Source organism: Leuresthes tenuis, unplaced genomic scaffold (genome assembly GCF_036924035.1).
Source record: "Leuresthes tenuis unplaced genomic scaffold, fLeuTen1.0.hap1 SCAF_13, whole genome shotgun sequence".
Classification (NCBI taxonomy): Eukaryota; Metazoa; Chordata; class Actinopteri; order Atheriniformes; family Atherinopsidae; genus Leuresthes; species Leuresthes tenuis.
The window spans coordinates 34,752,647-34,769,339 of NW_027325367.1; the positions used below are offsets into that span (position 1 = coordinate 34,752,647).

Here is a 16,693-nt window from a genome sequence, read left to right on the forward strand (position 1 = left end):
GCAACCATCGAAAAGGGCCCGATTGTTCCTACTTGGTCAGCCGAGGAGCAAGGGGGAGCAAGCGTCTCAACCAAGCAAAGCTCACCATGGGGAAGGTGGCTATGCCAACTGGCCTGGTGCCCTGCTCCCGCAGTGACGGATAATCGTACTCTGGTTTCTCTTCATAACGTACAAGTCTTTCGCCTTTTACTAAAGACTTCCGTGGAGAGCAGCACTAATGAGTTGATTCTATTTTTGGCAGGCTTTACCTTTGCGGGTGAAGCCCTTTCTGTCTGTGCAAAAGAAATCTTGTTCCTGTGCAGAGTGACTTCCCTGAGTAGAGTCGCCTTACTTGTTGTGACTGTGCCGATGTTGCTTGAATGGTGCTCGCGGGAGTGCAAAGTTATACCATTTAAAAGGGTTGAAGAGTGCTCAGTGACTCTCTGGCCACCTATGGCCATAAAAAGAACACCGGGACAAGTGCGCATTGTGCCAGGAAGGGCCCTCGGACGTGAACCAGTGGACAGTTATCGCTTCTCGGCCTTTTGGCTAAGATCAAGTGTAGTATCTGTTCTTATAAGTTTAATATCTGATATGTCCTCTATACGAGGACTACATATTAAATGGATTTTTAGGAACAGGAGTTGAAAAAGTAGCTTGCTCCGTTCACTCAGAGCATCGACCCGGTACTGCAGTGCCGCTGGGAACGGTGCGCTCTTCTCTGCTCTTGTGAAAAAGCAAAAAGTGGTGCAGGATGGAAGTTTCTTTTAGTCTGCTGAGAAAAGGGAGTGAATGCGAGGCAGACTTTAACACGGCTCTGGGAGCGAGCCGAGTGCGGGCTAACCGGGAGAATTGCTTGAAAGAAACGCGACACCGAATGAGCGCTCAGAACAAAGCCTCAATACGGTGTTTCCCGTGGTGTTTGTGGCTGCCTTGTCTTTTGCACAGAGTAAAAAACAAGGCAGCCATCGAATAGGGCCCGATTGTTCCTACTTGGTTAGCCGAGGAGCAAGGGGGAGCAAGCGTCTCAACCAAGCAAAGCTCACCACGGGGAAGGTGGCTATGCCAACTGGCCTGGTGCCCTGCTCCCGCAGTGACGGATAATCGTACTCTGGTTTCTCTTCATAACGTACAAGTCTTTCGCCTTTTACTAAAGACTTCCGTGGAGAGCAGCACTAATGAGTTGTTTCTATTTTTGGCAGGCTTTACCTTTGCGGGTGAAGCCCTTTCTGTCTGTGCAAAAGAAATCTTGTTCCTGTGCAGAGTGACTTCCCTGAGTAGAGTCGCCTTACTTGTTGTGACTGTGCCGATGTTGCTTGAATGGTGCTCTCGGGAGTGCAAAGTTATACCATTTAAAAGGGTTGAAGAGTGCTCAGTGACTCTCTGGCCACCTATGGCCATAAAAAGAACACCGGGACAAGTGCGCATTGTGCCAGGAAGGGCCCTCGGACGTGAACCAGTGGACAGTTATCGCTTCTCGGCCTTTTGGCTAAGATCAAGTGTAGTATCTGTTCTTATCAGTTTAATATCTGATATGTCCTCTATACGAGGACTACATATTAAATGGATTTTTAGGAACAGGAGTTGAAAAAGGAGCTTGCTCCGTTCACTCCAAGCATCGACCCGGTACTGCAGTGCCGCTGGGAACGGTGCGCTCTTCTCTGCTCTTGTGAAAAAGCAAACAGTGGTGCAGGATGGAAGTTTCAGGGAGCCCAAGATGAAATTTTCTTTTAGTCTGCTGAGAAAAGGGAGTGAATGCGAGGCAGACTTTAACACGGCTCTGGGAGCGAGCCGAGTGCGGGCTAACCGGGAGAATTGCTTGAAAGAAACGCGACACCGAATGAGCGCTCAGAACAAAGCCTCAATACGGTGTTTCCCGTGGTGTTTGTGGCTGCCTTGTCTTTTGCACAGAGTAAAAGACAAGGCAGCCATCGAATAGGGCCCGATTGCTCCTACTTGGGCAGCCGAGGAGCAAGGGGGAGCAAGCGTCTCAACCAAGAAAAGCTCACCATGGGGAAGGTGGCTATGCCAACTGGCCTGGTGCCCTGCTCCCGCAGTGACGGATAATCGTACTCTGGTTTCTCTTCATAACGTACAAGTCTTTCGCCTTTTACTAAAGACTTCCGTGGAGAGCAGCACTAATGAGTTGTTTCTATTTTTGGCAGGCTTTACCTTTGCGGGTGAAGCCCTTTCTGTCTGTGCAAAAGAAATCTTGTTCCTGTGCAGAGTGACTTCCCTGAGTAGAGTCGCCTTACTTGTTGTGACTGTGCCGATGTTGCTTGAATGGTGCTCGCGGGAGTGCAAAGTTATACCATTTAAAAGGGCTGAAGAGTGCTCAGTGCAGCGGGTGGGCGGAGGTGCAAAGTGACTCTCCGGCCACCTATGGCCATAAAAAGAACACCGCGACAAGTGCGCATTGTGCCAGGAAGGGCCCTCGGACGTGAACCAGTGGACAGTTATCGCTTCTCGGCCTTTTGGCTAAGATCAAGTGTAGTATCTGTTCTTATCAGTTTAATATCTGATATGTCCTCTATACGAGGACTACATATTAAATGGATTTTTAGGAACAGGAGTTGAAAAAGGAACTTGCTCCGTTCACTCCAAGCATCGACCCGGTACTGCAGTGCCGCTGGGAACTGTGCGCTCTTCTCTGCTCTTGTGAAAAAGCAAAAAGTGGTGCAGGATGGAAGTTTCTTTTAGTCTGCTGAGAAAAGGGAGTGAATGCGAGGCAGACTTTAACACGGCTCTGGGAGCGAGCCGAGTGTGGGCAAACCGGGAATTGCTTGAAAGAAACGCGACACCGAATGAGCGCTCAGAACAAAGCCTCAATACGGTGTTTCCCGTGGTGTTTGTGGCTGCCTTGTCTTTTGCACAGAGTAAAAAACAAGGCAGCCATCGAATAGGGCCCGATTGTTCCTACTTGGTTAGCCGAGGAGCAAGGGGGAGCAAGCGTCTCAACCAAGCAAAGCTCACCACGGGGAAGGTGGCTATGCCAACTGGCCTGGTGCCCTGCTCCCGCAGTGACGGATAATCGTACTCTGGTTTCTCTTCATAACGTACAAGTCTTTCGCCTTTTACTAAAGACTTCCGTGGAGAGCAGCACTAATGAGTTGTTTCTATTTTTGGCAGGCTTTACCTTTGCGGGTGAAGCCCTTTCTGTCTGTGCAAAAGAAATCTTGTTCCTGTGCAGAGTGACTTCCCTGAGTAGAGTCGCCTTACTTGTTGTGACTGTGCCGATGTTGCTTGAATGGTGCTCGCGGGAGTGCAAAGTTATACCATTTAAAAGGGTTGAAGAGTGCTCAGTGACTCTCTGGCCACCTATGGCCATAAAAAGAACACCGGGACAAGTGCGCATTGTGCCAGGAAGGGCCCTCGGACGTGAACCAGTGGACAGTTATCGCTTCTCGGCCTTTTGGCTAAGATCAAGTGTAGTATCTGTTCTTATCAGTTTAATATCTGATATGTCCTCTATACGAGGACTACATATTAAATGGATTTTTAGGAACAGGAGTTGAAAAAGGAGCTTGCTCCGTTCACTCCAAGCATCGACCCGGTACTGCAGTGCCGCTGGGAACGGTGCGCTCTTCTCTGCTCTTGTGAAAAAGCAAACAGTGGTGCAGGATGGAAGTTTCAGGGAGCCCAAGATGAAATTTTCTTTTAGTCTGCTGAGAAAAGGGAGTGAATGCGAGGCAGACTTTAACACGGCTCTGGGAGCGAGCCGAGTGCGGGCTAACCGGGAGAATTGCTTGAAAGAAACGCGACACCGAATGAGCGCTCAGAACAAAGCCTCAATACGGTGTTTCCCGTGGTGTTTGTGGCTGCCTTGTCTTTTGCACAGAGTAAAAGACAAGGCAGCCATCGAATAGGGCCCGATTGCTCCTACTTGGGCAGCCGAGGAGCAAGGGGGAGCAAGCGTCTCAACCAAGAAAAGCTCACCATGGGGAAGGTGGCTATGCCAACTGGCCTGGTGCCCTGCTCCCGCAGTGACGGATAATCGTACTCTGGTTTCTCTTCATAACGTACAAGTCTTTCGCCTTTTACTAAAGACTTCCGTGGAGAGCAGCACTAATGAGTTGTTTCTATTTTTGGCAGGCTTTACCTTTGCGGGTGAAGCCCTTTCTGTCTGTGCAAAAGAAATCTTGTTCCTGTGCAGAGTGACTTCCCTGAGTAGAGTCGCCTTACTTGTTGTGACTGTGCCGATGTTGCTTGAATGGTGCTCGCGGGAGTGCAAAGTTATACCATTTAAAAGGGCTGAAGAGTGCTCAGTGCAGCGGGTGGGCGGAGGTGCAAAGTGACTCTCCGGCCACCTATGGCCATAAAAAGAACACCGCGACAAGTGCGCATTGTGCCAGGAAGGGCCCTCGGACGTGAACCAGTGGACAGTTATCGCTTCTCGGCCTTTTGGCTAAGATCAAGTGTAGTATCTGTTCTTATCAGTTTAATATCTGATATGTCCTCTATACGAGGACTACATATTAAATGGATTTTTAGGAACAGGAGTTGAAAAAGGAACTTGCTCCGTTCACTCCAAGCATCGACCCGGTACTGCAGTGCCGCTGGGAACGGTGCGCTCTTCTCTGCTCTTGTGAAAAAGCAAAAAGTGGTGCAGGATGGAAGTTTCTTTTAGTCTGCTGAGAAAAGGGAGTGAATGCGAGGCAGACTTTAACACGGCTCTGGGAGCGAGCCGAGTGTGGGCAAACCGGGAATTGCTTGAAAGAAACGCGACACCGAATGAGCGCTCAGAACAAAGCCTCAATACGGTGTTTCCCGTGGTGTTTGTGGCTGCCTTGTCTTTTGCACAGAGTAAAAAACAAGGCAGCCATCGAATAGGGCCCGATTGTTCCTACTTGGTTAGCCGAGGAGCAAGGGGGAGCAAGCGTCTCAACCAAGCAAAGCTCACCACGGGGAAGGTGGCTATGCCAACTGGCCTGGTGCCCTGCTCCCGCAGTGACGGATAATCGTACTCTGGTTTCTCTTCATAACGTACAAGTCTTTCGCCTTTTACTAAAGACTTCCGTGGAGAGCAGCACTAATGAGTTGTTTCTATTTTTGGCAGGCTTTACCTTTGCGGGTGAAGCCCTTTCTGTCTGTGCAAAAGAAATCTTGTTCCTGTGCAGAGTGACTTCCCTGAGTAGAGTCGCCTTACTTGTTGTGACTGTGCCGATGTTGCTTGAATGGTGCTCGCGGGAGTGCAAAGTTATACCATTTAAAAGGGTTGAAGAGTGCTCAGTGACTCTCTGGCCACCTATGGCCATAAAAAGAACACCGGGACAAGTGCGCATTGTGCCAGGAAGGGCCCTCGGACGTGAACCAGTGGACAGTTATCGCTTCTCGGCCTTTTGGCTAAGATCAAGTGTAGTATCTGTTCTTATCAGTTTAATATCTGATATGTCCTCTATACGAGGACTACATATTAAATGGATTTTTAGGAACAGGAGTTGAAAAAGGAGCTTGCTCCGTTCACTCCAAGCATTGACCCGGTACTGCAGTGCCGCTGGGAGCGGTGCGCTCTTCTCTGCTCTTGTGAAAAAGCAAACAGTGGTGCAGGATGGAAGTTTCTTTTAGTCTGCTGAGAAAAAGGAGTGAATGCTAGGCAGACTTTAACGCGGCTCTGGGAGCGAGCCGGGTGCCAGCTAACCGGGAGAATTGCTTGAAAGAAACGCGACACCGAATGAGCGCTCAGAACAGAGCCTCAATACGGTGTTTCCCGTGGTGTTTGTGGCTGCCTTGTCTTTTGCAGAGAGTAAAAGACAAGGCAACCATCGAAAAGGGCCCGATTGTTCCTACTTGGTCAGCCGAGGAGCAAGGGGGAGCAAGCGTCTCAACCAAGCAAAGCTCACCATGGGGAAGGTGGCTATGCCAACTGGCCTGGTGCCCTGCTCCCGCAGTGACGGATAATCGTACTCTGGTTTCTCTTCATAACGTACAAGTCTTTCGCCTTTTACTAAAGACTTCCGTGGAGAGCAGCACTAATGAGTTGATTCTATTTTTGGCAGGCTTTACCTTTGCGGGTGAAGCCCTTTCTGTCTGTGCAAAAGAAATCTTGTTCCTGTGCAGAGTGACTTCCCTGAGTAGAGTCGCCTTACTTGTTGTGACTGTGCCGATGTTGCTTGAATGGTGCTCGCGGGAGTGCAAAGTTATACCATTTAAAAGGGTTGAAGAGTGCTCAGTGACTCTCTGGCCACCTATGGCCATAAAAAGAACACCGGGACAAGTGCGCATTGTGCCAGGAAGGGCCCTCGGACGTGAACCAGTGGACAGTTATCGCTTCTCGGCCTTTTGGCTAAGATCAAGTGTAGTATCTGTTCTTATAAGTTTAATATCTGATATGTCCTCTATACGAGGACTACATATTAAATGGATTTTTAGGAACAGGAGTTGAAAAAGTAGCTTGCTCCGTTCACTCAGAGCATCGACCCGGTACTGCAGTGCCGCTGGGAACGGTGCGCTCTTCTCTGCTCTTGTGAAAAAGCAAAAAGTGGTGCAGGATGGAAGTTTCTTTTAGTCTGCTGAGAAAAGGGAGTGAATGCGAGGCAGACTTTAACACGGCTCTGGGAGCGAGCCGAGTGCGGGCTAACCGGGAGAATTGCTTGAAAGAAACGCGACACCGAATGAGCGCTCAGAACAAAGCCTCAATACGGTGTTTCCCGTGGTGTTTGTGGCTGCCTTGTCTTTTGCACAGAGTAAAAAACAAGGCAGCCATCGAATAGGGCCCGATTGTTCCTACTTGGTTAGCCGAGGAGCAAGGGGGAGCAAGCGTCTCAACCAAGCAAAGCTCACCACGGGGAAGGTGGCTATGCCAACTGGCCTGGTGCCCTGCTCCCGCAGTGACGGATAATCGTACTCTGGTTTCTCTTCATAACGTACAAGTCTTTCGCCTTTTACTAAAGACTTCCGTGGAGAGCAGCACTAATGAGTTGTTTCTATTTTTGGCAGGCTTTACCTTTGCGGGTGAAGCCCTTTCTGTCTGTGCAAAAGAAATCTTGTTCCTGTGCAGAGTGACTTCCCTGAGTAGAGTCGCCTTACTTGTTGTGACTGTGCCGATGTTGCTTGAATGGTGCTCTCGGGAGTGCAAAGTTATACCATTTAAAAGGGTTGAAGAGTGCTCAGTGACTCTCTGGCCACCTATGGCCATAAAAAGAACACCGGGACAAGTGCGCATTGTGCCAGGAAGGGCCCTCGGACGTGAACCAGTGGACAGTTATCGCTTCTCGGCCTTTTGGCTAAGATCAAGTGTAGTATCTGTTCTTATCAGTTTAATATCTGATATGTCCTCTATACGAGGACTACATATTAAATGGATTTTTAGGAACAGGAGTTGAAAAAGGAGCTTGCTCCGTTCACTCCAAGCATCGACCCGGTACTGCAGTGCCGCTGGGAACGGTGCGCTCTTCTCTGCTCTTGTGAAAAAGCAAACAGTGGTGCAGGATGGAAGTTTCAGGGAGCCCAAGATGAAATTTTCTTTTAGTCTGCTGAGAAAAGGGAGTGAATGCGAGGCAGACTTTAACACGGCTCTGGGAGCGAGCCGAGTGCGGGCTAACCGGGAGAATTGCTTGAAAGAAACGCGACACCGAATGAGCGCTCAGAACAAAGCCTCAATACGGTGTTTCCCGTGGTGTTTGTGGCTGCCTTGTCTTTTGCACAGAGTAAAAGACAAGGCAGCCATCGAATAGGGCCCGATTGCTCCTACTTGGGCAGCCGAGGAGCAAGGGGGAGCAAGCGTCTCAACCAAGAAAAGCTCACCATGGGGAAGGTGGCTATGCCAACTGGCCTGGTGCCCTGCTCCCGCAGTGACGGATAATCGTACTCTGGTTTCTCTTCATAACGTACAAGTCTTTCGCCTTTTACTAAAGACTTCCGTGGAGAGCAGCACTAATGAGTTGTTTCTATTTTTGGCAGGCTTTACCTTTGCGGGTGAAGCCCTTTCTGTCTGTGCAAAAGAAATCTTGTTCCTGTGCAGAGTGACTTCCCTGAGTAGAGTCGCCTTACTTGTTGTGACTGTGCCGATGTTGCTTGAATGGTGCTCGCGGGAGTGCAAAGTTATACCATTTAAAAGGGCTGAAGAGTGCTCAGTGCAGCGGGTGGGCGGAGGTGCAAAGTGACTCTCCGGCCACCTATGGCCATAAAAAGAACACCGCGACAAGTGCGCATTGTGCCAGGAAGGGCCCTCGGACGTGAACCAGTGGACAGTTATCGCTTCTCGGCCTTTTGGCTAAGATCAAGTGTAGTATCTGTTCTTATCAGTTTAATATCTGATATGTCCTCTATACGAGGACTACATATTAAATGGATTTTTAGGAACAGGAGTTGAAAAAGGAACTTGCTCCGTTCACTCCAAGCATCGACCCGGTACTGCAGTGCCGCTGGGAACTGTGCGCTCTTCTCTGCTCTTGTGAAAAAGCAAAAAGTGGTGCAGGATGGAAGTTTCTTTTAGTCTGCTGAGAAAAGGGAGTGAATGCGAGGCAGACTTTAACACGGCTCTGGGAGCGAGCCGAGTGTGGGCAAACCGGGAATTGCTTGAAAGAAACGCGACACCGAATGAGCGCTCAGAACAAAGCCTCAATACGGTGTTTCCCGTGGTGTTTGTGGCTGCCTTGTCTTTTGCACAGAGTAAAAAACAAGGCAGCCATCGAATAGGGCCCGATTGTTCCTACTTGGTTAGCCGAGGAGCAAGGGGGAGCAAGCGTCTCAACCAAGCAAAGCTCACCACGGGGAAGGTGGCTATGCCAACTGGCCTGGTGCCCTGCTCCCGCAGTGACGGATAATCGTACTCTGGTTTCTCTTCATAACGTACAAGTCTTTCGCCTTTTACTAAAGACTTCCGTGGAGAGCAGCACTAATGAGTTGTTTCTATTTTTGGCAGGCTTTACCTTTGCGGGTGAAGCCCTTTCTGTCTGTGCAAAAGAAATCTTGTTCCTGTGCAGAGTGACTTCCCTGAGTAGAGTCGCCTTACTTGTTGTGACTGTGCCGATGTTGCTTGAATGGTGCTCGCGGGAGTGCAAAGTTATACCATTTAAAAGGGTTGAAGAGTGCTCAGTGACTCTCTGGCCACCTATGGCCATAAAAAGAACACCGGGACAAGTGCGCATTGTGCCAGGAAGGGCCCTCGGACGTGAACCAGTGGACAGTTATCGCTTCTCGGCCTTTTGGCTAAGATCAAGTGTAGTATCTGTTCTTATCAGTTTAATATCTGATATGTCCTCTATACGAGGACTACATATTAAATGGATTTTTAGGAACAGGAGTTGAAAAAGGAGCTTGCTCCGTTCACTCCAAGCATCGACCCGGTACTGCAGTGCCGCTGGGAACGGTGCGCTCTTCTCTGCTCTTGTGAAAAAGCAAACAGTGGTGCAGGATGGAAGTTTCAGGGAGCCCAAGATGAAATTTTCTTTTAGTCTGCTGAGAAAAGGGAGTGAATGCGAGGCAGACTTTAACACGGCTCTGGGAGCGAGCCGAGTGCGGGCTAACCGGGAGAATTGCTTGAAAGAAACGCGACACCGAATGAGCGCTCAGAACAAAGCCTCAATACGGTGTTTCCCGTGGTGTTTGTGGCTGCCTTGTCTTTTGCACAGAGTAAAAGACAAGGCAGCCATCGAATAGGGCCCGATTGCTCCTACTTGGGCAGCCGAGGAGCAAGGGGGAGCAAGCGTCTCAACCAAGAAAAGCTCACCATGGGGAAGGTGGCTATGCCAACTGGCCTGGTGCCCTGCTCCCGCAGTGACGGATAATCGTACTCTGGTTTCTCTTCATAACGTACAAGTCTTTCGCCTTTTACTAAAGACTTCCGTGGAGAGCAGCACTAATGAGTTGTTTCTATTTTTGGCAGGCTTTACCTTTGCGGGTGAAGCCCTTTCTGTCTGTGCAAAAGAAATCTTGTTCCTGTGCAGAGTGACTTCCCTGAGTAGAGTCGCCTTACTTGTTGTGACTGTGCCGATGTTGCTTGAATGGTGCTTGCGGGAGTGCAAAGTTATACCATTTAAAAGGGCTGAAGAGTGCTCAGTGCAGCGGGTGGGCGGAGGTGCAAAGTGACTCTCCGGCCACCTATGGCCATAAAAAGAACACCGCGACAAGTGCGCATTGTGCCAGGAAGGGCCCTCGGACGTGAACCAGTGGACAGTTATCGCTTCTCGGCCTTTTGGCTAAGATCAAGTGTAGTATCTGTTCTTATCAGTTTAATATCTGATATGTCCTCTATACGAGGACTACATATTAAATGGATTTTTAGGAACAGGAGTTGAAAAAGGAACTTGCTCCGTTCACTCCAAGCATCGACCCGGTACTGCAGTGCCGCTGGGAACGGTGCGCTCTTCTCTGCTCTTGTGAAAAAGCAAAAAGTGGTGCAGGATGGAAGTTTCTTTTAGTCTGCTGAGAAAAGGGAGTGAATGCGAGGCAGACTTTAACACGGCTCTGGGAGCGAGCCGAGTGTGGGCAAACCGGGAATTGCTTGAAAGAAACGCGACACCGAATGAGCGCTCAGAACAAAGCCTCAATACGGTGTTTCCCGTGGTGTTTGTGGCTGCCTTGTCTTTTGCACAGAGTAAAAAACAAGGCAGCCATCGAATAGGGCCCGATTGTTCCTACTTGGTTAGCCGAGGAGCAAGGGGGAGCAAGCGTCTCAACCAAGCAAAGCTCACCACGGGGAAGGTGGCTATGCCAACTGGCCTGGTGCCCTGCTCCCGCAGTGACGGATAATCGTACTCTGGTTTCTCTTCATAACGTACAAGTCTTTCGCCTTTTACTAAAGACTTCCGTGGAGAGCAGCACTAATGAGTTGTTTCTATTTTTGGCAGGCTTTACCTTTGCGGGTGAAGCCCTTTCTGTCTGTGCAAAAGAAATCTTGTTCCTGTGCAGAGTGACTTCCCTGAGTAGAGTCGCCTTACTTGTTGTGACTGTGCCGATGTTGCTTGAATGGTGCTCGCGGGAGTGCAAAGTTATACCATTTAAAAGGGTTGAAGAGTGCTCAGTGACTCTCTGGCCACCTATGGCCATAAAAAGAACACCGGGACAAGTGCGCATTGTGCCAGGAAGGGCCCTCGGACGTGAACCAGTGGACAGTTATCGCTTCTCGGCCTTTTGGCTAAGATCAAGTGTAGTATCTGTTCTTATCAGTTTAATATCTGATATGTCCTCTATACGAGGACTACATATTAAATGGATTTTTAGGAACAGGAGTTGAAAAAGGAGCTTGCTCCGTTCACTCCAAGCATCGACCCGGTACTGCAGTGCCGCTGGGAACGGTGCGCTCTTCTCTGCTCTTGTGAAAAAGCAAACAGTGGTGCAGGATGGAAGTTTCAGGGAGCCCAAGATGAAATTTTCTTTTAGTCTGCTGAGAAAAGGGAGTGAATGCGAGGCAGACTTTAACACGGCTCTGGGAGCGAGCCGAGTGCGGGCTAACCGGGAGAATTGCTTGAAAGAAACGCGACACCGAATGAGCGCTCAGAACAAAGCCTCAATACGGTGTTTCCCGTGGTGTTTGTGGCTGCCTTGTCTTTTGCACAGAGTAAAAGACAAGGCAGCCATCGAATAGGGCCCGATTGCTCCTACTTGGGCAGCCGAGGAGCAAGGGGGAGCAAGCGTCTCAACCAAGAAAAGCTCACCATGGGGAAGGTGGCTATGCCAACTGGCCTGGTGCCCTGCTCCCGCAGTGACGGATAATCGTACTCTGGTTTCTCTTCATAACGTACAAGTCTTTCGCCTTTTACTAAAGACTTCCGTGGAGAGCAGCACTAATGAGTTGTTTCTATTTTTGGCAGGCTTTACCTTTGCGGGTGAAGCCCTTTCTGTCTGTGCAAAAGAAATCTTGTTCCTGTGCAGAGTGACTTCCCTGAGTAGAGTCGCCTTACTTGTTGTGACTGTGCCGATGTTGCTTGAATGGTGCTCGCGGGAGTGCAAAGTTATACCATTTAAAAGGGCTGAAGAGTGCTCAGTGCAGCGGGTGGGCGGAGGTGCAAAGTGACTCTCCGGCCACCTATGGCCATAAAAAGAACACCGCGACAAGTGCGCATTGTGCCAGGAAGGGCCCTCGGACGTGAACCAGTGGACAGTTATCGCTTCTCGGCCTTTTGGCTAAGATCAAGTGTAGTATCTGTTCTTATCAGTTTAATATCTGATATGTCCTCTATACGAGGACTACATATTAAATGGATTTTTAGGAACAGGAGTTGAAAAAGGAACTTGCTCCGTTCACTCCAAGCATCGACCCGGTACTGCAGTGCCGCTGGGAACGGTGCGCTCTTCTCTGCTCTTGTGAAAAAGCAAAAAGTGGTGCAGGATGGAAGTTTCTTTTAGTCTGCTGAGAAAAGGGAGTGAATGCGAGGCAGACTTTAACACGGCTCTGGGAGCGAGCCGAGTGTGGGCAAACCGGGAATTGCTTGAAAGAAACGCGACACCGAATGAGCGCTCAGAACAAAGCCTCAATACGGTGTTTCCCGTGGTGTTTGTGGCTGCCTTGTCTTTTGCACAGAGTAAAAAACAAAGCAGCCATCGAATAGGGCCCGATTGTTCCTACTTGGTTAGCCGAGGAGCAAGGGGGAGCAAGCGTCTCAACCAAGCAAAGCTCACCACGGGGAAGGTGGCTATGCCAACTGGCCTGGTGCCCTGCTCCCGCAGTGACGGATAATCGTACTCTGGTTTCTCTTCATAACGTACAAGTCTTTCGCCTTTTACTAAAGACTTCCGTGGAGAGCAGCACTAATGAGTTGTTTCTATTTTTGGCAGGCTTTACCTTTGCGGGTGAAGCCCTTTCTGTCTGTGCAAAAGAAATCTTGTTCCTGTGCAGAGTGACTTCCCTGAGTAGAGTCGCCTTACTTGTTGTGACTGTGCCGATGTTGCTTGAATGGTGCTCGCGGGAGTGCAAAGTTATACCATTTAAAAGGGTTGAAGAGTGCTCAGTGACTCTCTGGCCACCTATGGCCATAAAAAGAACACCGGGACAAGTGCGCATTGTGCCAGGAAGGGCCCTCGGACGTGAACCAGTGGACAGTTATCGCTTCTCGGCCTTTTGGCTAAGATCAAGTGTAGTATCTGTTCTTATCAGTTTAATATCTGATATGTCCTCTATACGAGGACTACATATTAAATGGATTTTTAGGAACAGGAGTTGAAAAAGGAGCTTGCTCCGTTCACTCCAAGCATCGACCCGGTACTGCAGTGCCGCTGGGAACGGTGCGCTCTTCTCTGCTCTTGTGAAAAAGCAAACAGTGGTGCAGGATGGAAGTTTCAGGGAGCCCAAGATGAAATTTTCTTTTAGTCTGCTGAGAAAAGGGAGTGAATGCGAGGCAGACTTTAACACGGCTCTGGGAGCGAGCCGAGTGCGGGCTAACCGGGAGAATTGCTTGAAAGAAACGCGACACCGAATGAGCGCTCAGAACAAAGCCTCAATACGGTGTTTCCCGTGGTGTTTGTGGCTGCCTTGTCTTTTGCACAGAGTAAAAGACAAGGCAGCCATCGAATAGGGCCCGATTGCTCCTACTTGGGCAGCCGAGGAGCAAGGGGGAGCAAGCGTCTCAACCAAGAAAAGCTCACCATGGGGAAGGTGGCTATGCCAACTGGCCTGGTGCCCTGCTCCCGCAGTGACGGGTAATCGTACTCTGGTTTCTCTTCATAACGTACAAGTCTTTCGCCTTTTACTAAAGACTTCCGTGGAGAGCAGCACTAATGAGTTGTTTCTATTTTTGGCAGGCTTTACCTTTGCGGGTGAAGCCCTTTCTGTCTGTGCAAAAGAAATCTTGTTCCTGTGCAGAGTGACTTCCCTGAGTAGAGTCGCCTTACTTGTTGTGACTGTGCCGATGTTGCTTGAATGGTGCTCGCGGGAGTGCAAAGTTATACCATTTAAAAGGGCTGAAGAGTGCTCAGTGCAGCGGGTGGGCGGAGGTGCAAAGTGACTCTCCGGCCACCTATGGCCATAAAAAGAACACCGCGACAAGTGCGCATTGTGCCAGGAAGGGCCCTCGGACGTGAACCAGTGGACAGTTATCGCTTCTCGGCCTTTTGGCTAAGATCAAGTGTAGTATCTGTTCTTATCAGTTTAATATCTGATATGTCCTCTATACGAGGACTACATATTAAATGGATTTTTAGGAACAGGAGTTGAAAAAGGAACTTGCTCCGTTCACTCCAAGCATCGACCCGGTACTGCAGTGCCGCTGGGAACGGTGCGCTCTTCTCTGCTCTTGTGAAAAAGCAAAAAGTGGTGCAGGATGGAAGTTTCTTTTAGTCTGCTGAGAAAAGGGAGTGAATGCGAGGCAGACTTTAACACGGCTCTGGGAGCGAGCCGAGTGTGGGCAAACCGGGAATTGCTTGAAAGAAACGCGACACCGAATGAGCGCTCAGAACAAAGCCTCAATACGGTGTTTCCCGTGGTGTTTGTGGCTGCCTTGTCTTTTGCACAGAGTAAAAAACAAGGCAGCCATCGAATAGGGCCCGATTGTTCCTACTTGGTTAGCCGAGGAGCAAGGGGGAGCAAGCGTCTCAACCAAGCAAAGCTCACCACGGGGAAGGTGGCTATGCCAACTGGCCTGGTGCCCTGCTCCCGCAGTGACGGATAATCGTACTCTGGTTTCTCTTCATAACGTACAAGTCTTTCGCCTTTTACTAAAGACTTCCGTGGAGAGCAGCACTAATGAGTTGTTTCTATTTTTGGCAGGCTTTACCTTTGCGGGTGAAGCCCTTTCTGTCTGTGCAAAAGAAATCTTGTTCCTGTGCAGAGTGACTTCCCTGAGTAGAGTCGCCTTACTTGTTGTGACTGTGCCGATGTTGCTTGAATGGTGCTCGCGGGAGTGCAAAGTTATACCATTTAAAAGGGTTGAAGAGTGCTCAGTGACTCTCTGGCCACCTATGGCCATAAAAAGAACACCGGGACAAGTGCGCATTGTGCCAGGAAGGGCCCTCGGACGTGAACCAGTGGACAGTTATCGCTTCTCGGCCTTTTGGCTAAGATCAAGTGTAGTATCTGTTCTTATCAGTTTAATATCTGATATGTCCTCTATACGAGGACTACATATTAAATGGATTTTTAGGAACAGGAGTTGAAAAAGGAGCTTGCTCCGTTCACTCCAAGCATCGACCCGGTACTGCAGTGCCGCTGGGAACGGTGCGCTCTTCTCTGCTCTTGTGAAAAAGCAAACAGTGGTGCAGGATGGAAGTTTCAGGGAGCCCAAGATGAAATTTTCTTTTAGTCTGCTGAGAAAAGGGAGTGAATGCGAGGCAGACTTTAACACGGCTCTGGGAGCGAGCCGAGTGCGGGCTAACCGGGAGAATTGCTTGAAAGAAACGCGACACCGAATGAGCGCTCAGAACAAAGCCTCAATACGGTGTTTCCCGTGGTGTTTGTGGCTGCCTTGTCTTTTGCACAGAGTAAAAGACAAGGCAGCCATCGAATAGGGCCCGATTGCTCCTACTTGGGCAGCCGAGGAGCAAGGGGGAGCAAGCGTCTCAACCAAGAAAAGCTCACCATGGGGAAGGTGGCTATGCCAACTGGCCTGGTGCCCTGCTCCCGCAGTGACGGGTAATCGTACTCTGGTTTCTCTTCATAACGTACAAGTCTTTCGCCTTTTACTAAAGACTTCCGTGGAGAGCAGCACTAATGAGTTGTTTCTATTTTTGGCAGGCTTTACCTTTGCGGGTGAAGCCCTTTCTGTCTGTGCAAAAGAAATCTTGTTCCTGTGCAGAGTGACTTCCCTGAGTAGAGTCGCCTTACTTGTTGTGACTGTGCCGATGTTGCTTGAATGGTGCTCGCGGGAGTGCAAAGTTATACCATTTAAAAGGGCTGAAGAGTGCTCAGTGCAGCGGGTGGGCGGAGGTGCAAAGTGACTCTCCGGCCACCTATGGCCATAAAAAGAACACCGCGACAAGTGCGCATTGTGCCAGGAAGGGCCCTCGGACGTGAACCAGTGGACAGTTATCGCTTCTCGGCCTTTTGGCTAAGATCAAGTGTAGTATCTGTTCTTATCAGTTTAATATCTGATATGTCCTCTATACGAGGACTACATATTAAATGGATTTTTAGGAACAGGAGTTGAAAAAGGAACTTGCTCCGTTCACTCCAAGCATCGACCCGGTACTGCAGTGCCGCTGGGAACGGTGCGCTCTTCTCTGCTCTTGTGAAAAAGCAAAAAGTGGTGCAGGATGGAAGTTTCTTTTAGTCTGCTGAGAAAAGGGAGTGAATGCGAGGCAGACTTTAACACGGCTCTGGGAGCGAGCCGAGTGTGGGCAAACCGGGAATTGCTTGAAAGAAACGCGACACCGAATGAGCGCTCAGAACAAAGCCTCAATACGGTGTTTCCCGTGGTGTTTGTGGCTGCCTTGTCTTTTGCACAGAGTAAAAAACAAGGCAGCCATCGAATAGGGCCCGATTGTTCCTACTTGGTTAGCCGAGGAGCAAGGGGGAGCAAGCGTCTCAACCAAGCAAAGCTCACCACGGGGAAGGTGGCTATGCCAACTGGCCTGGTGCCCTGCTCCCGCAGTGACGGATAATCGTACTCTGGTTTCTCTTCATAACGTACAAGTCTTTCGCCTTTTACTAAAGACTTCCGTGGAGAGCAGCACTAATGAGTTGTTTCTATTTTTGGCAGGCTTTACCTTTGCGGGTGAAGCCCTTTCTGTCTGTGCAAAAGAAATCTTGTTCCTGTGCAGAGTGACTTCCCTGAGTAGAGTCGCCTTACTTGTTGTGACTGTGCCGATGTTGCTTGAATGGTGCTCGCGGGAGTGCAAAGTT

General features: G+C 49.6%; 35 non-coding genes across 35 annotated transcripts; all 35 read left to right on the top strand.

Moving 5' to 3' along the window:
* Window positions 1-145: 145 nt before the first annotated feature.
* LOC140267885 (U5 spliceosomal RNA) lies at window positions 146-259 on the top strand. The gene has a single exon (XR_011907418.1). It is a non-coding gene; the product is annotated as a U5 spliceosomal RNA (small nuclear RNA).
* A 249-nt stretch (window positions 260-508) lies between these two features.
* LOC140267742 (U2 spliceosomal RNA) lies at window positions 509-699 on the top strand. The gene has a single exon (XR_011907329.1). It is a non-coding gene; the product is annotated as a U2 spliceosomal RNA (small nuclear RNA).
* Window positions 700-1,085: 386 nt separating this feature from the next.
* On the top strand, window positions 1,086-1,199 carry LOC140267841 (U5 spliceosomal RNA). Its single transcript, XR_011907378.1, has one exon. It is a non-coding gene; the product is annotated as a U5 spliceosomal RNA (small nuclear RNA).
* Window positions 1,200-1,448: 249 nt separating this feature from the next.
* LOC140267658 (U2 spliceosomal RNA) lies at window positions 1,449-1,639 on the top strand. Its single transcript, XR_011907253.1, has one exon. It is a non-coding gene; the product is annotated as a U2 spliceosomal RNA (small nuclear RNA).
* A 409-nt stretch (window positions 1,640-2,048) lies between these two features.
* LOC140267842 (U5 spliceosomal RNA) lies at window positions 2,049-2,162 on the top strand. Its single transcript, XR_011907379.1, has one exon. It is a non-coding gene; the product is annotated as a U5 spliceosomal RNA (small nuclear RNA).
* Window positions 2,163-2,437: 275 nt separating this feature from the next.
* LOC140267731 (U2 spliceosomal RNA) lies at window positions 2,438-2,628 on the top strand. Its single transcript, XR_011907319.1, has one exon. It is a non-coding gene; the product is annotated as a U2 spliceosomal RNA (small nuclear RNA).
* A 384-nt stretch (window positions 2,629-3,012) lies between these two features.
* Window positions 3,013-3,126, top strand: LOC140267843 (U5 spliceosomal RNA). The gene has a single exon (XR_011907380.1). It is a non-coding gene; the product is annotated as a U5 spliceosomal RNA (small nuclear RNA).
* Window positions 3,127-3,375: 249 nt separating this feature from the next.
* On the top strand, window positions 3,376-3,566 carry LOC140267659 (U2 spliceosomal RNA). Its single transcript, XR_011907254.1, has one exon. It is a non-coding gene; the product is annotated as a U2 spliceosomal RNA (small nuclear RNA).
* A 409-nt stretch (window positions 3,567-3,975) lies between these two features.
* Window positions 3,976-4,089, top strand: LOC140267844 (U5 spliceosomal RNA). The gene has a single exon (XR_011907381.1). It is a non-coding gene; the product is annotated as a U5 spliceosomal RNA (small nuclear RNA).
* A 275-nt stretch (window positions 4,090-4,364) lies between these two features.
* LOC140267711 (U2 spliceosomal RNA) lies at window positions 4,365-4,555 on the top strand. The gene has a single exon (XR_011907301.1). It is a non-coding gene; the product is annotated as a U2 spliceosomal RNA (small nuclear RNA).
* Window positions 4,556-4,939: 384 nt separating this feature from the next.
* LOC140267845 (U5 spliceosomal RNA) lies at window positions 4,940-5,053 on the top strand. The gene has a single exon (XR_011907382.1). It is a non-coding gene; the product is annotated as a U5 spliceosomal RNA (small nuclear RNA).
* A 249-nt stretch (window positions 5,054-5,302) lies between these two features.
* On the top strand, window positions 5,303-5,493 carry LOC140267681 (U2 spliceosomal RNA). The gene has a single exon (XR_011907273.1). It is a non-coding gene; the product is annotated as a U2 spliceosomal RNA (small nuclear RNA).
* Window positions 5,494-5,879: 386 nt separating this feature from the next.
* Window positions 5,880-5,993, top strand: LOC140267887 (U5 spliceosomal RNA). The gene has a single exon (XR_011907420.1). It is a non-coding gene; the product is annotated as a U5 spliceosomal RNA (small nuclear RNA).
* A 249-nt stretch (window positions 5,994-6,242) lies between these two features.
* LOC140267743 (U2 spliceosomal RNA) lies at window positions 6,243-6,433 on the top strand. The gene has a single exon (XR_011907330.1). It is a non-coding gene; the product is annotated as a U2 spliceosomal RNA (small nuclear RNA).
* Window positions 6,434-6,819: 386 nt separating this feature from the next.
* Window positions 6,820-6,933, top strand: LOC140267846 (U5 spliceosomal RNA). Its single transcript, XR_011907383.1, has one exon. It is a non-coding gene; the product is annotated as a U5 spliceosomal RNA (small nuclear RNA).
* A 249-nt stretch (window positions 6,934-7,182) lies between these two features.
* LOC140267660 (U2 spliceosomal RNA) lies at window positions 7,183-7,373 on the top strand. Its single transcript, XR_011907255.1, has one exon. It is a non-coding gene; the product is annotated as a U2 spliceosomal RNA (small nuclear RNA).
* A 409-nt stretch (window positions 7,374-7,782) lies between these two features.
* LOC140267847 (U5 spliceosomal RNA) lies at window positions 7,783-7,896 on the top strand. Its single transcript, XR_011907384.1, has one exon. It is a non-coding gene; the product is annotated as a U5 spliceosomal RNA (small nuclear RNA).
* Window positions 7,897-8,171: 275 nt separating this feature from the next.
* On the top strand, window positions 8,172-8,362 carry LOC140267732 (U2 spliceosomal RNA). Its single transcript, XR_011907320.1, has one exon. It is a non-coding gene; the product is annotated as a U2 spliceosomal RNA (small nuclear RNA).
* A 384-nt stretch (window positions 8,363-8,746) lies between these two features.
* Window positions 8,747-8,860, top strand: LOC140267849 (U5 spliceosomal RNA). Its single transcript, XR_011907386.1, has one exon. It is a non-coding gene; the product is annotated as a U5 spliceosomal RNA (small nuclear RNA).
* A 249-nt stretch (window positions 8,861-9,109) lies between these two features.
* Window positions 9,110-9,300, top strand: LOC140267661 (U2 spliceosomal RNA). The gene has a single exon (XR_011907256.1). It is a non-coding gene; the product is annotated as a U2 spliceosomal RNA (small nuclear RNA).
* A 409-nt stretch (window positions 9,301-9,709) lies between these two features.
* LOC140267851 (U5 spliceosomal RNA) lies at window positions 9,710-9,823 on the top strand. Its single transcript, XR_011907387.1, has one exon. It is a non-coding gene; the product is annotated as a U5 spliceosomal RNA (small nuclear RNA).
* A 275-nt stretch (window positions 9,824-10,098) lies between these two features.
* On the top strand, window positions 10,099-10,289 carry LOC140267712 (U2 spliceosomal RNA). The gene has a single exon (XR_011907302.1). It is a non-coding gene; the product is annotated as a U2 spliceosomal RNA (small nuclear RNA).
* Window positions 10,290-10,673: 384 nt separating this feature from the next.
* On the top strand, window positions 10,674-10,787 carry LOC140267852 (U5 spliceosomal RNA). The gene has a single exon (XR_011907388.1). It is a non-coding gene; the product is annotated as a U5 spliceosomal RNA (small nuclear RNA).
* Window positions 10,788-11,036: 249 nt separating this feature from the next.
* On the top strand, window positions 11,037-11,227 carry LOC140267663 (U2 spliceosomal RNA). The gene has a single exon (XR_011907257.1). It is a non-coding gene; the product is annotated as a U2 spliceosomal RNA (small nuclear RNA).
* A 409-nt stretch (window positions 11,228-11,636) lies between these two features.
* On the top strand, window positions 11,637-11,750 carry LOC140267853 (U5 spliceosomal RNA). The gene has a single exon (XR_011907389.1). It is a non-coding gene; the product is annotated as a U5 spliceosomal RNA (small nuclear RNA).
* Window positions 11,751-12,025: 275 nt separating this feature from the next.
* On the top strand, window positions 12,026-12,216 carry LOC140267713 (U2 spliceosomal RNA). Its single transcript, XR_011907303.1, has one exon. It is a non-coding gene; the product is annotated as a U2 spliceosomal RNA (small nuclear RNA).
* A 384-nt stretch (window positions 12,217-12,600) lies between these two features.
* On the top strand, window positions 12,601-12,714 carry LOC140267854 (U5 spliceosomal RNA). Its single transcript, XR_011907390.1, has one exon. It is a non-coding gene; the product is annotated as a U5 spliceosomal RNA (small nuclear RNA).
* A 249-nt stretch (window positions 12,715-12,963) lies between these two features.
* Window positions 12,964-13,154, top strand: LOC140267664 (U2 spliceosomal RNA). The gene has a single exon (XR_011907258.1). It is a non-coding gene; the product is annotated as a U2 spliceosomal RNA (small nuclear RNA).
* A 409-nt stretch (window positions 13,155-13,563) lies between these two features.
* On the top strand, window positions 13,564-13,677 carry LOC140267855 (U5 spliceosomal RNA). The gene has a single exon (XR_011907391.1). It is a non-coding gene; the product is annotated as a U5 spliceosomal RNA (small nuclear RNA).
* Window positions 13,678-13,952: 275 nt separating this feature from the next.
* Window positions 13,953-14,143, top strand: LOC140267715 (U2 spliceosomal RNA). The gene has a single exon (XR_011907305.1). It is a non-coding gene; the product is annotated as a U2 spliceosomal RNA (small nuclear RNA).
* Window positions 14,144-14,527: 384 nt separating this feature from the next.
* Window positions 14,528-14,641, top strand: LOC140267856 (U5 spliceosomal RNA). The gene has a single exon (XR_011907392.1). It is a non-coding gene; the product is annotated as a U5 spliceosomal RNA (small nuclear RNA).
* Window positions 14,642-14,890: 249 nt separating this feature from the next.
* LOC140267666 (U2 spliceosomal RNA) lies at window positions 14,891-15,081 on the top strand. The gene has a single exon (XR_011907260.1). It is a non-coding gene; the product is annotated as a U2 spliceosomal RNA (small nuclear RNA).
* A 409-nt stretch (window positions 15,082-15,490) lies between these two features.
* Window positions 15,491-15,604, top strand: LOC140267857 (U5 spliceosomal RNA). Its single transcript, XR_011907393.1, has one exon. It is a non-coding gene; the product is annotated as a U5 spliceosomal RNA (small nuclear RNA).
* A 275-nt stretch (window positions 15,605-15,879) lies between these two features.
* Window positions 15,880-16,070, top strand: LOC140267716 (U2 spliceosomal RNA). The gene has a single exon (XR_011907306.1). It is a non-coding gene; the product is annotated as a U2 spliceosomal RNA (small nuclear RNA).
* A 384-nt stretch (window positions 16,071-16,454) lies between these two features.
* On the top strand, window positions 16,455-16,568 carry LOC140267858 (U5 spliceosomal RNA). Its single transcript, XR_011907394.1, has one exon. It is a non-coding gene; the product is annotated as a U5 spliceosomal RNA (small nuclear RNA).
* Window positions 16,569-16,693: the final 125 nt, after the last annotated feature.